The sequence below is a fragment of the Tiliqua scincoides genome, chromosome 5 (assembly GCF_035046505.1).
Source record: "Tiliqua scincoides isolate rTilSci1 chromosome 5, rTilSci1.hap2, whole genome shotgun sequence".
Classification (NCBI taxonomy): Eukaryota; Metazoa; Chordata; class Lepidosauria; order Squamata; family Scincidae; genus Tiliqua; species Tiliqua scincoides.
This window is the reverse complement of record NC_089825.1, coordinates 136,499,814-136,516,543: the sequence shown is the minus strand read 5'-3', so window position 1 is coordinate 136,516,543 and position 16,730 is coordinate 136,499,814. Positions and strand designations below refer to the sequence as shown.

At 43.3% G+C, this 16,730-nt stretch overlaps 1 pseudogene; it reads left to right on the top strand.

Annotated features, from left to right (window-relative positions):
• The first annotated feature begins 3,437 nt into the window (after positions 1-3,437).
• On the top strand, positions 3,438-14,092 carry LOC136653764 (vomeronasal type-2 receptor 26-like; annotated as a pseudogene).
• The last annotated feature ends 2,638 nt before the right edge of the window (positions 14,093-16,730 follow it).

The following is a 16,730-nucleotide window of genomic DNA, read 5'->3' as shown; positions in this document are numbered from 1 at the left end:
CAAATTAACAGATGGCATTGGGAAAAGCGGATAGCTACGAGATCTTTCGATGGCATGAACGCTGAACAACTCCTGGGGCAAGCATGCCTTCAGTCAGATTCAGCAGATGAAAAGGTTTTATTTTAGTGTGAATTACAGTGCATTATGCAGATTTCCAAGCCTCCATGCCTCAGTATGGACTTGCCTGTTTTCAGATATATTCAGTCTCAACTTGAGGAGAAGCAGCCCCATTTCATTAGATCATAAGAACAAAGACATTTTTAATTCATTTGTAAATATGTTCTTATTGCAAAAAATACATATTCTCATCTTTTGCTATAAAAGCAACCCAAGGCAGGTAACGATAATCCTCAGGGCAAATCTCAGTTTGGTCAGAGAGAGAATACTTCCCTCTCAGAGAGAGAGAGAGAGATGACTCTCCATGAGACAGAAACATCATGTTGCTGGATAGACCCACAGGTGATGGAACTTGAACTCTATTCACATCATATCTATCGACATATCTTCTTAATTCTTCTTTCCAATTGTTTTCAGCTCATATACGGCTCTGCTCCAGAGATGAGTAATGAAGCACAAATTCCGTTTCTTCATCAGATGTTTCCAAGTGGGGACCAGCAATACAGGGGGATTCTCCAGTTACTGCTTCATTTCAGCTGGACATGGATTGGGGTGGTTTATATTGATGATAATTCTCTGTATTCATCGGCGATGTGCTTCCCATATTTTCCCATGCTGGCATTTGCTTTGACTTCGAAGAAAAATTCCCATCTTTGACGAGTATGAGTCAAGTCAGTGATATGGTGGAGGAAGGGTTTAAAACAGTACGAGTTGTTTGGAAGAGCAGTGCCAATGTTGTGCTCGTACATGGAGAAATTCACACCATGATGATACTCAGGATGGTGCCTCAGGCATTTGAATTTCAGAATAGAAAAATGACATCGAAAGTCTGTATTCTGACAGCTCAGATGGACTTCACCTCATTTCCCTTCCAAAACAGTTGGAGTCTCGACTTCCTCCATGGCGCTCTGTCTTTTGCCATCCACTCAAAGCAGGTGTTTGGATTCCAGTCGTTCCTTCGGAAGAGAAAGCCCACCTTGCACAAAGAAGATGGCTTCATCAGGGAATTCTGGGAAGAGGCTTTTGCCTGTGCATTCCCCAGCTCTGTAGCAGAGTAGGAGAGCAGGGAGATCTGCACTGGAGAGGAGGAGCTGGAGACTCTGCCTGGGTCTGTGTTTGAAACGAGCATGACCGGCCACAGCTACAGCGTCTACAATGCTGTCTGTGCTGTGGCACATGCTTTGCATTCCATGTACTCATCCCATTTCAAACACAGAACAATGATGAGTTATGCGAGAAGCACATTTTCCAATCACCAGCCGTGGCAGGTAATAACTTGACCCGATAAGCGCCAAAGCAGTCATCGTATTTGTAGAAATGAGCCTAAGATCACATTTTGACTGTCCGTCACTGTGCAAAGAGCGGTCTATCCACACTCTCATCAGGTGCTGTGATTTTCCTGTCTTCTAATGTACTACCAGTTGACCGACTTTCCACATGAGGAGCATAATAGGTATTATAAGCTCACACAGCACCGTCACTGATTCCTCTTACACACCCCTCGAACACTCTGTGAACGCTCATCTTTGCCCATCCTATGGTCACTTTTTAATTGCTCAGAGGATTTGTGCTGGACGCTGTGAGAAACAGGATGCCAGACTAGCTGGACCGTTGACCTTCTAGGGGGGATTTCAAATGCTCTTGTGTTCCCTGCCTTGTATGTCACACATATATGCATTGCTGTTGGTGGAAGAGGGTTGTCAGGATGAGATCTGTGCTGTACTGAATCAGTCATTGAAGGTGTAGAAAGTGTTTCAAGTTGTCCCCAGACTGTTCCTCTGAGAGAGGAGATTTGCCTGTTCTTTACGGTTTAATTACGGTTTATTAGTAATATTTATTATTAAGAATGTCTGTGATTTGCAAGAATTTATTCTCCCTTTCTCTCCTAAGCTCCATGATTTTCTGAGAAGCATATCCTTTAACAACAGTGTTGGGGAAAAAATGTCCTTTGACCAACATGGAGAACTTGTTTTGGCTTTGATAATCTCAACTAGGTGACCTTCCCAAACCAGTCCTTTCAGAGAGTCAACGATGGATCCATGGAACCACAAGCAAACACAGAGAAAGTGCTCAAAATCCACGAGGATATCATTTTGTGGCCCAACTGGTTTAATCAGGTAGGCCTGATGGACTGTTGATGGTGTGACCATTTTGTTTTCCAGTGTGCGCTGTTACTCAGGTGCTGTCAAAACTATGCCTGAAATAAATGTAATGGAGGACACTAATTGGGTGGGTCAGATTGCACTACAAAACTATTACATAAAGTAAAGTGCATGGTGTGTGTGTGTGTGTGTGTGTGTGTGTGTGTGAGAGAGAGAGAGAGAGAGAATATACATACAATCTATTCGTATGTATGTATATATATGTATGTACACTGAACTTCTGAACTTTCTGAAAACGCTTCTATTATTCAAGGTCAGCAGCAACCCAAGGTTTATTGTGAACCTACCAGATACTTACAAATTCCCAAAAAAGCTTTTAAAGAATCAAACCACTCTCCTCTTTCCTTTATGAACAGGCCCGGCCGCTATCTCTTTGCAACAACCTCTGCCTTCCTGGCTATAGTAAGACCAAAATAGAAGGGAAGCAATTTTGCTGTTACAATTGTCTTCCATGTCCAGAAGGAAAGATTTCAAACCAGCTGGGAAAGATATACGATTTCCAATATGAACTATATGTACTGCAACCCAGCATGTGCTCACCGCTGCAGAAGTTGCACAGTAAAGGGGGCCACCAGCATGAATGGGTGGCAACAACCCTGCATGCACACCCACATAGCACCCAGCCAGTACTGGTGCTGATAAATTGCTGGGAGGCATGGGCTATAGGCAGGAAGGGGGGTTATCAGGTAGGGATTGGGGCCAGCTGGAAATGTGTTGGGGGAGGGCAGGATGCGGATATCTGTGAGAGCAGCACCACTTATCTCCTCTGCTTCCTTTCTGTCCTCGACATGCCCCCTTTGGCCAACTGGACTAGTGAAAGTGCTGGCACAGACCTGAATAGACCCATTGGGGACAATGATGCAGTTGAGTAACTCAATCATATCCCCCACCAATGCAGCTGAACCAAGAAGGTTTGGATTGTATCCAGCATGGAGGAGGGAATAGAGAGGTTTGTTTATATTTTCCTTCTACAAATAAAACGGAAGGAAAAGGAAGCATGCCAGTAGATACTGGAGGGCATAGCATCGGCCTCATGTCACCCACATCAGCAGCCACCCTCTCCATCATGCCCTTTAACCTCCACCTCTTCCTTCCCGCACACATTGTATTTTATGTACAGTTTTGTGTACATTAAAAAAAAAATCTTCTCTTACAGACATGGACAACTGTGTTCAATGCCCAGAAGATCAGTACCCCAACAAGGACCAGGATTCATGTACTCCAAAATATATCATCTTCTTATCTTATGAAGAACCTTTGGGGATCTCTTTGTCTACTTGTGCTCTTTCCTTGTCCTTCATCACTGCTTAGGTGCTTGGGATCTTCATGAAGCACCAGGACACTCCCATCGTGAAAGCTAACAACAGGAACTTCACCTACACTCTTCTCGCCTCCCTCCTGCTCTGCTTCCTTTCCGTGTTTCTCTTCATTGGCCAGCCACAAAAGTTATCATGCCTTTTCCAACAAATACTTTTGGTATCATCTTCTCAATGGCTGTTTCTTGTGTGTTGGCCAAGACCATCACGGTTGTTTTGGCATTTGTGGCCACCAAGCCAGGATCCAGGATCAGAACGTGGGTGGGGAAAGGACTGTCAACCTTCATTGTCCTTCCCTGCACCCTTCTTCAAGCCACTCTTTGTACTGTGTGGTTAGCAACCTCTCCCCCATTCCCAGATTTGGACATGCACTCATTTGCTAAAGAAATTGTACTGAAATGTAATGAAGGGTCACCTCTCATGTTTTACTCTGTGTTGGGCTACTTGGGTGTTCCTCTCCCTTGTCAGCTTCTCTGTGGCCTTTCTAGCCAGGAAGTTGCCAGACAGTTTCAATGAAGCCAAGTTCATCACCTTCAGCATGCTGGTCTTTTGCAGTGTGTGGTTGTCCTTTGTTCCTTCTTACCTGAGCACCAAGGGAAAATACATGGTGGCTGTGGAAATTTTCTCTGTTCAAGTATCCAGTTTTAGGTTACTATTTTGTATCTTTTCCCCCAAATGCTACTTTATTATAGTGAGACCTGAATTAAACGGAAAGGAGCAGCTAATGAGAAGGAATATTAAATGAGATGCTAATATTCCACATCGAATGGTATATAGCATAGTGGTATTATTCAAATATACCAATCTTTTCACAATTTTGGCTCCTAGCATCAAGCTCAGGTTGTTGCTTCCTAGCTTGTTGCCCAGAGCAATTGCCACCCTCAGCACCCCTTTAGCTACAGCACTGCTTTTTTTCATTTATTATTATGAGCTACTTCCAATTTTAAAGAGAACAGGACATGCATTTGTTAAAATAAATAAAAATACTTTGTATTGAAGGTGCTTTGGACATATAAAGGGTTAGGATTGGGCCCAACATTGTATTGAAGGTGCTTTCGAAATATAAAATGGTGGAATTGCTTCCTTTCTTGCCTCTGCTAAGCTCAAGCTTTCTGTCCTCAGTCACTATTCAAGGGTTAGGTTTCAACACCATTGCTTTGGGTCATCTTAAACAACATTGAGTTCAGATTTTTGTAATTCAGTCCTCATGGGGCTGCCCCTGAAGATGACCTAGAACAGCCTGTGGAAGCTTTTTATCCAGCCCTCAGGCTCTCAGCTGCAGAGGTGATCTAGCTGAAATGGCAGCCCACTTGAAAATTGGGCTTTCCCAAATCTTGAAATTTGATCAAGATTTGTGTTCTCTCATTTGCAGTTAATGAGTTTCTATATGAGGTCTGATTTCTGATAATTAGCTGCTTAATTAAGTCACTTTCTGCTTAATGACATCACTTCTAGCCCTCAGCTGGAGTCCTGAATGCAAACTTCAGCCCTCTGTATGAAACGTGTTTGACACCCCTGATCTAGAACCTGCTGTTGGGACAGAATGTGGCTGACAAGGTTCTCCCTTAAGTTCATTGCTCTGGCTGCAGACAGCTTCAAGCACATCAGCTAATCATTTGAAAAAAAAAAATGATTGCAGGCCTGTGGAAAAAAATAAATAGTAGGAAAACCTTGATTACTCCCTACGAATGAAACTTCCTAGTTTGAACTTCTGCAAAACACTATGATCTCTTCAAAAAATCTTTTAAAAAAGTTTTTCTTTGAGGTACTTAAAAAAACTATTCTGAATGCCATTCTCCTTACTTAGTTTATTTCACACTTTTTGCTCACCCCCCCCCCCCCGGACGTCAGCAGAAAACTTTTGTGAAGACCCGACCAGCATGTTTTCTGTTGCAATGTCCCAAAGAAATTTCAGCTCTGAGAACGTGATTATCACCCCTGTCATTGTTAAATTAACCCTAACTACTTCTGCTTCTTCACATCCTTAGGGAGAATCACATCCACAATTAGAGAACAACAGTGAAGGATGTTGTCAATATCCCCTGGATCATTCCAAGATGATGCTAGGGACAGGCAGAGTTCTATCAATCTATGACTCTTTAAAGTATCTGAAATCTCAATCAGCGGAATGAATGGTGATTCATAAGAGGCACTAGAGCTGAGGCACCTCTGCAAGACAGTGTGGGATCCGAGGAAATAGTGTCTCAAAGCCACATTTTCCTGTGAGATGTTCATGTTTGCAGTCTTGGCATTTCTGCTGCCTCAGGTGGGGCTCAGTGTTCCTGCTGGTAAATGCACCATCAGTGACCCTCTTCCCATTCTTCACCAATATTATTGGTCCGGAGACCTCGTCATTGCTGCTGTTGTCTCTCAGATCTACAGATTTTCCAACACAATAACTTTTGAAAAAACTCCATCTCAGGAACTCTTTGATGAGCTCATGTAAGGGAGATTCTGTTTTTTATAACCTTGTTTCATCTCTGAGTTGAATTATTCTTCTCCAGCCCACTTCTATCAACTGAAATTAGTTGGAATTTCACATCTGGGGAATGTAGTATTCTTGAAACTATGTATTTCTCTAGTTTAGTGCGTTTAGTGTAGTTTGTGTCAAATAGTGTTAACTACATCTTCTGAACATACTGGACACATGCAGAAAGATGTGCCATTTTCCCTTTGAGTTCCATAAGAACAACAGGATGAAGTCTCCCCACTTTGCTTCCAGGCATTTGGAATAACCACTGATGTTGATCTCACTCTGAGCATCCAGACACATTTATTTTCATTAGTGCAGAACTACGTCTTGGGATCTGTTTTCAGCTTCTTTTCTTTTCCGAAATATAGGTTGTATCAATGATTATTATTCCATTCTGGGATGGTGTTTTGCACAGGCAGAAGTAACAGTGGAAGATTCTTGAATAGATAAATCCAAATTAAATTCTGGCTTTGCTTTCTACTTGAGAAACATGTTTATCAACACAATGCACAAGTTGCCACATAACAAATTTGTGTACACTCTCTTCCTCATGTGCTTGCAGAAGTGCAGATTGGACAATCGAAAAATGTACCTCATTTCCTCTTGTGATCCCTAATATTCAACCCTATATTTACACGGTACAGCACCACTGGGAAATAGATGATCTCACAGAATTCTGTTCCCCCAAATTGTGCCTGCAGTATAGCAATCTGTTTTCCTATCTCAGAGTTTCCAACCAGGAGAAAGTTTCCACCCACAATCCACATCACAATCCAGCATTGTGATGTTCAAGAATTCAAATAACATGATATTTGTCGGTGCAGAACATTCTGAACATACTAATCAACAGGGGCTTGACTCAAGTTGATTCATTGCTCCCCCTACTCTAAAAGGAGTCCTCAAGGGGGTACATTCTGGGCCTCCGAGTCACCTTTTAGTGACTCTAATAGATCTGAGTCAAATTGCCCCCTCTTCAAAAAGCCCCCCTTTAAAAAGTGGGGAAAATGGAGCTACATCAGGGAGTGTGTGCATGTATTGGAGCTCTCTGAACACTGCCCTGCTGTTCCTGCCCATTTGTAGAGAGGGTAGTAGGGGTGGAAGGGACTGAGTGAGAACTGGGACAGAAGCAGCAGCAACTGGGAGGCTTACCAGGACAACCTGATCCTTGAGAGCCCTACTCACAAATATTTCCATTTGCATTGAATCTATATGCTGTTCGTTTCATTAATGGCAGGATGATGACTCAAATTTACCAGCACATCCCAGCTTTGGAATTTGCAGTAAAGGAGATCAATGGAAATCCCCACATCCTCCCCAACCTCACCCTGGGTTTCCACATCTATAATAGCCATTTCCGTCCATGGTGGACCTTTCATGCCTCAATGGAACTTCTCTCCAGACGGGGCAGATTTACTCCTAACTACAAGTGTGATGCTGAGAACATTCCAGCAGCTGTCATTGGTGGTCCTAATTTTGAGGTCGGTCTCCACATGGCAACCATCCTGGGTATTTACAAGATGCCACAAGTAAGGTTTGCACATGAAGTGTTGCAGTTTAGCAAATTGTTCACATCTGTTTTGACTTTCAGGTGTGATTTTGCAATTTGAGGTTCAGAAATGGTGATTTTTTTTTAAGGCAACAGGATGCATCCTGAGTGTCGGTTAAAGATCTGGTTGGTACTTGGGATAAAAGAAAAGAATACTTTGCAGCTTAATCCTGTGCAATGTACTCAGCTACACTGGCGTCCCTAGGGGTGTGCAGGGTGTGTGTGTGTGTGTGTGTGTGTGTGTGGGCTGCAGCAGGTGATGCACCTGGTTATATTTTCTGAGGCAGTTTGGGAGGTTAAATTTGTCACAGCAGCTGCTTGTGTCTTACTATCGTTGCACCATTGAGAGTGTCCTAACCTATGATATCTTGGTGTGGCACGGAAATTGCTCTGCAGGGGACAAAAAAGCTCTGCAGAGAATTATTAAGATTGCGCAGCACATCCTCAACCTTCATCTACCAGCTTTGGAGGACATCTATACATCTGGCTGTCTGCAGAAGTCACATAATATTCTGAGAGACCCCTTTCCATCTGTTTCATAAGTTCTTTGAACTGTTGCCTTCGGGTAGACGATACAGAACTATGAGAGCAGCACCACACAATTCCTGAACAATTTTTATCCCACAGTCATAATTACGTTGAATAAGGCGATATATTTGTTACCATACTGCTGGGCATTATGGTCTGTTATACTGTTTTTATATTATGATGCAGGTCATAAAGAATGTGTGGGTGAGTGTGCAGAGTGTGATTGTTGGAACTGTAGTATATATTTATGCTTGTATCTCAAAGGTGCATAAATTTCGTTGTGCTGTAGCACAATGACAAGGATGTTACTACTACTACTACTACTACTACTACTACTACTACTACTACTACTACTAGGATTGGGCTCACAGGCTGCAATCCTACCAACACTTTCCTAAGAGTAAGCCCCATTGACCACTATGGGACTTACTTCAGAGTAGACATGCATAGGATTGGCCTCACAGGCTGCAATCCTACCCACACTTTCCTGAGAGTAAGCCCCATTGACCACAATAGGACTTACTTCAGAGTAGATTCATTTGGTGGTACAGGACTGGCTTCCTCTTAATTATTTCTTTTATTTTAAGTGAATTATTTATAATTATTTCAATTTGCTTGATGATGTCACTTCTGCCCATGCCATCACTTCCAATGGGTCCTGGACAGATTGTCATTCTAAAAAGTGGGTCCCCGTGCTAAAAGTTTGAGAACTGCTGCAATAAGGTGTTAGTAAGTTGACACGGGGAGGGTGTGTGTGTGTGAGGGGTGTCAACCATTAGGCCCGGGGGCCAGATGCAGCTCGCAGAAGCTTTTTATGCAGCCCTCAGGCTCTCAGCTGTTGAGCACTGCTGAGGAGTTACTGCTGAAAGGGCAGCCCACATGAAAATTGGGCTCTCCCATATCTTGAAATATAATCAAGATTCATATATTTTATCTTCTGTCATTTGCAGCTAATGAGTTCCTAAGTGAGAAAAAAGTGTTTCTTTTTGGTTATGACCTGTTTAATGACATCACTTCTTGCCTAATGACATCACGTCTGACCCTCAGCAGGCATCCTGAATGCTATGTGGCCCTCTGTATGAAATGTGTTTGACACCCCTGCTCTACAAGTTTTCAACATCACTAAAATCAGAATTTGGAGGAATAACATCCTCATGTTATCTATCAATCAATGCGTAATTTCATGCAGAATGCAATGAAACAAACCACATTGAAATATCTGTGTTCTAACAAAAGGTATAGCCACAAAACCAGTGGGGTCGGGGCAATGGCACATCACCACACCCACCATCTGGGGCGTTGCCCCACCCACTGCATGGTGTGACGCGTAGGCCTCCCACACCTGGTGACACAAATCTTAGTGACACAACTGCTCAGCAATAAATGTGACTTTGTTAAATGGGGTTCATGCCCAGCAATGTTTAGATTAATTCAGACCTTTGAAAGGAAATTTGACATGAAATTTCAATGTTTTCATTTTTGAATTCACAGCCGTCGGCATGAGAATGGATAACATTTCTGCAATCCTGAGATTGACCTGAACTGCACCACAGAATCATAGAATTAGAAGGGGACTAATGGGGTCATTTTACAGCTCAATTTTACATACCATTTTGCAGCTCAGTTGCTGGTGCAATCGGCATTGACACAGGCCCTGGAAGGGGGTCTGAATTTGGCAAGCACCACACTTGCCAATGCGGTCCCGATCCCAGGCCTGATTGCCCTCTTCCCTGCCTCATTACCCCCACATTCTGCCCACTCTCTCTTCCGTTCCACCCATCCTGCCTTTCCCCTCCCTGTTCCAACCCTTTCCTGACATGTTTTGTACAGTAGGGCACTGATGATGGCGTGTGGATATATCCACATCCTTAGCTAAAGGAACAGAAATGCTACTTAAAACAGTGTGATATCTAACAACAGATCTTCCTCTTTCTTCTTTTTTTATTGTCTGTAGCTCACATATGGATCTGCTCCAGTGATGAGTACCAAAGAACAACTTGCTTTCTTCTATCGAGTGTTCCCAAGTTCAAATCAGCAATATATGGGGATTCTCAAGTTACTGCTTCATTTCAGCTGGACATGGATTGGAGTGATCTATGTAGATGATGACTGTGGAGAACAGTTTATACAAGATGTGCTTCCCACATTTTCCCAGAAAGGGATTTGCTATGACTTCATAGAAATATCCCCCAAAATAGCATCTGCAAGTCAAGTCACTGAAATGGTGGGAGAAGGGTTTGAAACCGTCAGAGTTGTTTTGGGGAGCAGTGCCAACACTGTGCTTGTACATGGGGGAATTCAAACCATGATGATACTAAGAATAATGCCTCATATTCTTGAATTTGAGAATAGACAAATGATGTCTAAAGTCTGGCTTCTGACAGCCCAGATGGACTTCACTTCATTTCCCTTCCAAAGAAGTTGGGACATCAACTTCCTCCATGGTGCTCTGTCTTTTGCCATCCACTCAAAGCAGGTGCCTGGATTCCAGACGTCCCTTCGGAAGAGAAGCCCCGCCTTGTACAAAGAAGATGGCTTCATCAGGGAATTCTGGGAAGAGGCTTTTGCCTGTGCATTCCCCAGCTCTGTAGCAGAGAAGGAGGGCAGGGAGATCTGCACTGGAGAGGAGAAGCTGGAGACTCTGCCTGAGTCTGTCTTTGAAACAAGCATGACTGGCCACAGCTACAGTGTCTACAATGCTGTCTGTGCTGTGGCACATGCCTTGCATTCCATGTACTCATCCCAATTCAGACACAGTACCAGGATAAGTCTTTGGAGAAGAAGGCCTCTGGATCATCAGCCGTGGCAGGTAATATCTTGGCCAGATAAAGGTAGCAAAGTATAACTGTTTTAAAGTAAGCACATCAATCTATTGCTTACTTTCAACCCCACCGTGGCAGGAGATATTTTGACAGGTGATAAGATCCATGATGAACGTGTAAGAACAGTCCCTTCAGTGTGCACAAAGCTGTTTTCTATCCGCTGCTTTCATATCTTTCATTTTACTGCCACCTAGCTGAATCATTTGAAGATCTTATTAAGAGTTGGGGCAGATGGGAGGCGTTCCTGGGCAGGGAGGGTGTGGAAAGTTGGGGCAGGGGATGGGAGCGGGCCGGGAGGGAGGTGGGACTGGCACAGCTCTGTGCCGCCAGATCCAGAACCCTGCGTTAAGCCTCCTGGTCCAAAACGGGGCCTCTCAACTCTGCCTCAGCTAAATAGCTGGCTCAGACCTGAGTAGCCCATTGCGGGGCATGCTTGCTTACATGGGGGGAGGGGGACAAATGTCCCTTCGCCAGAGGAGTTGGCAATGGCTGTCGGGTGTGCATTGGATACACTCGCAGTCATTTTGGTGCTGCTGTTCCTCTGGGTAGCTCAGGATTGGGCTACGAAACTCCTTGTTCACCTTTTTCTAGTTCTGTTTCTGTTACGATCACCACAAGTACTTTGATCCAGTGAGCCACTATGAATCAGTTAAATCATCAATTCCCCTACGGTTTATTAGTAATATTTATGATGAAGAACATCTATGAGTGCAAACATTTATTGTCCCATTTTCCCTTTAAACAAGCTCCATGGCTTTCTGAGAAGTGTATCCTTTAACAACAGTGCTGGGGAAAAAGAGTCCTTTGACCAAGTTGGAGAACTTGTTGCTGGTTTTGATATTCTTAACTGGGTGGCATTCCCAAACCAGTCCTTTCAGAGAGTCAAACTTGGAACCATTGAACCACAAGCTCCCCCAGACAAAGTGCTCAAAATTCATAAGCATGTCATTGTGTGGCCCAGCCAGTTTAACCAGGTAGGTACTACAGACAATCCATGGGGTAATCATGCAGTCTATACAGTTATTCTGGCACTGATATGACATTTGGAAGGCAGAAGGCTTCCTTGTGCCTCACAAATCTTCCTGGATGAGACGGATTTGCTTCCAAGGACCATGTTCTGCAAGATCCAGCAACAGCTAGATCCACGTGTTCAGTTAAAAATGGTTTGGAGATAGATATTTTCTTGAGTAAGTTCTGCTTCTGAGTAAGATTTAGATAAGGATATATGTACAAGTACTGCTCCAAAAGCTATCTCTTACAGTCATTGGTGCTCATGCAGCACACTTCTCTTTTAGGTATTTGGAAACACCTTGATTTTCTTTTCTGAAGGCATCTGCCTCCACTTGGAGGTCTTCTGAAACTGGGACAAAAACACAGCTCTGGAAGTAGTGTGTAAACACACACTTGGTTGAATGTTAAACCACTGTCCTCTTTCATTTCTGAACAGACACGACCTCTTTCTCTTTGCAACAACAATTGCCCTCCTGGATACAGTAAGACCAAAATAGAAGGGAAGCCCTCTTGCTGTTACGATTGCCTTCCATGTCCAGAAGGAAAGATTTCAAACCAGGAGGGTAAGACCTATTGTGTTCACTATGAGCTAGATGAACTGTAATCCAGCACACACACACCCAGGGACACCGCAGACCAGTGACTTTCAACTTTTTCATGTCAAGGCACACTGACAAGGTGCTAAACTTGTCAAGGCCCGCCACCGGGTTGTTGACCATTGACAAGACACACCAAGCTGCATCCTCTCAACAGTCCTGCGCTGCGATTCAGGAGGCCAGTGCTGCATCCACCACATCCAATGTGGGACTAGAGGCTGCTGGAGGTCAACTTGGGGTAGGAACATTTGTCCCCTTCAGCTTTACTCTATGGGGCTACTCAGATCTGTGACAATGATATTCCTGCTGCAAAATCTGAGCAGCCCCGAGTGGAGCTTTCAGGCCCAAGGGGTTGGATGCTGTGGAAGCTGCAGCTGCCGTTCTCCCAATGTCCCTTGCCTGAACCATCTCCACAACTTTGCTTTCTATACTTTGTCTTTACAGGCATGAGAAAGGAATAATGTATTTTTATTTTCCAATCCAGATTGCAAGTCCCTAATGGCAGAAATTGTTTTTTCCAGTCTATGAACAGCACCTTGCGCACAGATGGAATAATAATAATAATAATTATATTTTTTTCTGCAAGAAACAGTACAGAAAACTTATATTTCTCTTACAGACATGGATGATTGTGTTCAATGTCCAGAGGATCAGTATCCCAACAAGGACCGGGATTCCTGTTTTCCAAAAGATATCAGCTTCTTGTCCTATACAGAACCTTTGGGGATTTCTCTGTCCACTTGTGCTCTTTCCTTGTCCTTCATCACCACTTTGGTGCTTGGGATCTTCATGAAGCACCAGGATACTCCCATCGTCAAAGCCAACAACAGGAAACTCACTTACACTCTTCTCACCTCTCTCCTGCTCTGCTTCCTTTCCGTGTTTCTCTTCATTGGCCAGCCACAAAAGTTATCATGCCTTTTTCAACAGACTACTTTTGGTATCATCTTTTGAATGGCTGTTTCTTGTGTGTTGGCCAAGACCATCACTGTTGTTTTGGCATTCAGGGCCACCAAGCCAGGATCCAGGATCAGGACGTGGGTGGGGAAAGGACTGTCAACCTTCATTGTCCTTCCCTGCACCCTTCTTCAAGCCACTCTTTGTACTGTGTGGTTAGCAACCTCTCCCCCATTCCCAGATTTGGACATGCACTCATTTGTCAAAGAAATTGTACTGAAATGTAACGAAGGGTCACCTCCCATGTTTTACTCTGTGTTGGGCTACTTGGGTGTCCTCTCCCTTGTCAGTTTCTCTGTGGCCTTTCTAGCCAGGAAGTTGCCCGACAGTTTCAATGAAGCCAAGTTCATCACCTTCAGCATGCTGGTCTTTTGCAGTGTGTGGTTGTCCTTTGTTCCTTCTTACCTGAGCACCAAAGGGAAGTACATGGTGGCTGTGGAGATCTTCTCTATCTTAGCCTCCAGTTCTGGGCTCCTGTTTTGTATCTTTTCCCCCAAGTGCTACATTATTCTAGTGAGACCTGAACTGAACAAAAAAGACCAGTTAATGAGAAGGAACCATTAAATAATGGATTAATGTTAAGTAATGCCCTAATATTATGTTGATTTTGATTAAACTGCATTACATACAAGATTTCTGTTACTCAGAAGCGACAATTTCTTTCAGACAGCCTGAATGTTCAGGGAAGCATTAGAAGACCTTCTCTGTGAGGGCCTCTCCTTACAGAACCCCCTCACATGGGGATGATTTCTTGGATTATATTTCATTTTATGCTGCTGCTTTGCAAATATTTTTAATGCTTTTTCATATTATTATTGTCAGTAACTGTGAGGTTGTAGCTTATTGTTACTGGCTCGACAACAGAAGAGGATCCTGGGCAAGTTAATCAGCTGCCTTGTCATCTTTCCCTCAGTCTGCAGTTGGAAGCTCCCACCCACCCAAGTGGCCATCCAGGATTAGGTGGTCATCTGTAGGAGGGAGAGTAGGATATTTTGCTCTCCTACCACCGTGACTGCAGAATGGGAGATTTTTCACCTTAGCCGGACTGGCAAAAGTCCTAGGTGAAATTTCTTAGCTAAGTGCTCCTTGACACTTATGGTAGAGATTAGATTTAGGAATTGATGTGCATTCTGGAGACATCAAGAAGGGGGGGCAAATAGTCCCAATAGCCTTCTCATCTCAGGGAAGTTACCAGACAGTTTCAACGAAGCCAAGTTCATCACCTTCAGCATGCTGGTCTTTTGCAGTGTGTGGTTGTCCTTTGCTCCTTCTTACCTGAGCACCAAGGGAAAATACATGGTGGCTGTGGAGATTTTCTCTGTTCTAGTATCCAGTTTTAGGTTACTATTTTGTATCTTTTCCCCCAAATGCTACATTATTCTAGTGAGACCTGAATTAAACAGAGGGGAGCAGCTAATGAGAAGGACTATTAAATGAAACTCTAATATTCCACATCAAATGGTATATAGCATAGTGGTATTATTCAAATATACCAATCTTTTCACAATTTTGGCCGCTAACGTCAAGCTCAGGTTGTTGCTTCCTAAAGCTTGTTGCCCAGAGCAATTGCCACCCTCAGCACCCCCTTAGCTACAGCACTGCTTTCTTCATTTATTATTATGAGCTACTTCAAATTATAAAGAGGAAAGCAGGACATGCATCTATTAAAATAAATAAAATACTTTTTTATAGATTTCCTCAGTAGCATATTTAGAAAAAACTGCCAATGCTTACAGCTTTCACAACTGTTTCACATCAGCCTTTCCTGCTCTGCCTTCACTGGAGTGACCAGGAAATGTATCTCCATCACTAGTGCTCGGGGATGCCTATTGGCAGAATCATTTCTTCTTCCAAAAACTTGCAGTAGGACACTATATAATGACACAACAGGCCCAATCCTAACCCTTATGTCAGGGCTTTCTAGGGATGTGTGCTGCATGCTGCACTTGGGGGGCACTCATGGAGGCCTCCTCAAATAAAGGGAATGTTTGTTCCCTTACCTCAGAGCTGCTTTGCCCTTATGTCAGTGCTGGAAAGCTGGAGTCCTGAATGCAAACTTCAGTCCTCTGTATGAAACGCCTTTGACACCCCTGATCTAGAACTTGTTGTAGGGACAGAATGTGGCAGACAAGGTTCTCCCTTAAGTTCAGTGCTCTGACTGCAGACACCTTCAAGCACATCGGCTAATCATTTGAAACAAAAAATGATTGCAGTCCTGTGACAAAAATAAATAGGAAAATCTTGATTACTCCCTGCGAATAAAACTTCCTGGTTTGATCTTCTGCAAAACACTATGATCTCTTCAAAAAATCTTTAAAAAAACATTTTTCTTTGAGGTATTTAAAAAAAAACTATTCTGAATGCCATTCTCCTTACTTAGTTCATTTCACACTTTTTGCTCCCCCCCCCCCAGGAGGTCAGCAGAAAACTTTTGTGAAGACCTGACCAGCATATTTTCTGATGCAATGTCCCAAAGAAACTTCAGCTCTGAGAATGTGATTGTCACCCCTTTCATTATTAAATTAACGCTAACTACTTCTGCTTCTTCACATCCTCAGGGAAATTCACTCCCACAATTAGAGAACAACAGTGAAGGATGTTGTCAATATCCTCTGGATCATTCCAAGATGATGCCAGGGACAGGCAGAGTTCTATCCATCCAACAGATTACTCTTTAAAATATCTGAAACCTCAATCAGCTGAATGAATGGTGATTCATAAGAGGCACTAGAGCTGAGGCACCTCTGCATGACAGTGTGGGATCTGATGAAATAGTGTCTCAAAACCACATTTTCCTGCGAGATGGTCATGTTTGCAGTCTTGGCATTTCTGTTGCCTCAGGTGGGGCTCAGTGTTCCTGCTGGTAAATGCACCATCAGTGACCCTCTTCCCATCCTCCACCAATATTATTGTTCCGGAGACCTTGTCATTGCTGCTGTTGTCTCTGAGATCTACAGATTTTCAAACACAATAATTTATGAAAAACATCCGTCCCAGGAACTCTTCAATGAGCTCATGTAAGGGAGATTCTGTTTTTGATGATAACCTTGTCATGTCTCTGTGATGAATTTATTCTTCTCCAGCCCAGTTCAATCAACTGAAATTAGTTGGAATTTCACATCTGGGGAATGTAGAATTCTTGAAACTATGTATTTCTCTAGTTTAGTTTGCTCTAGTTTAGTTTGTTTAGTGTAGTGTGTGT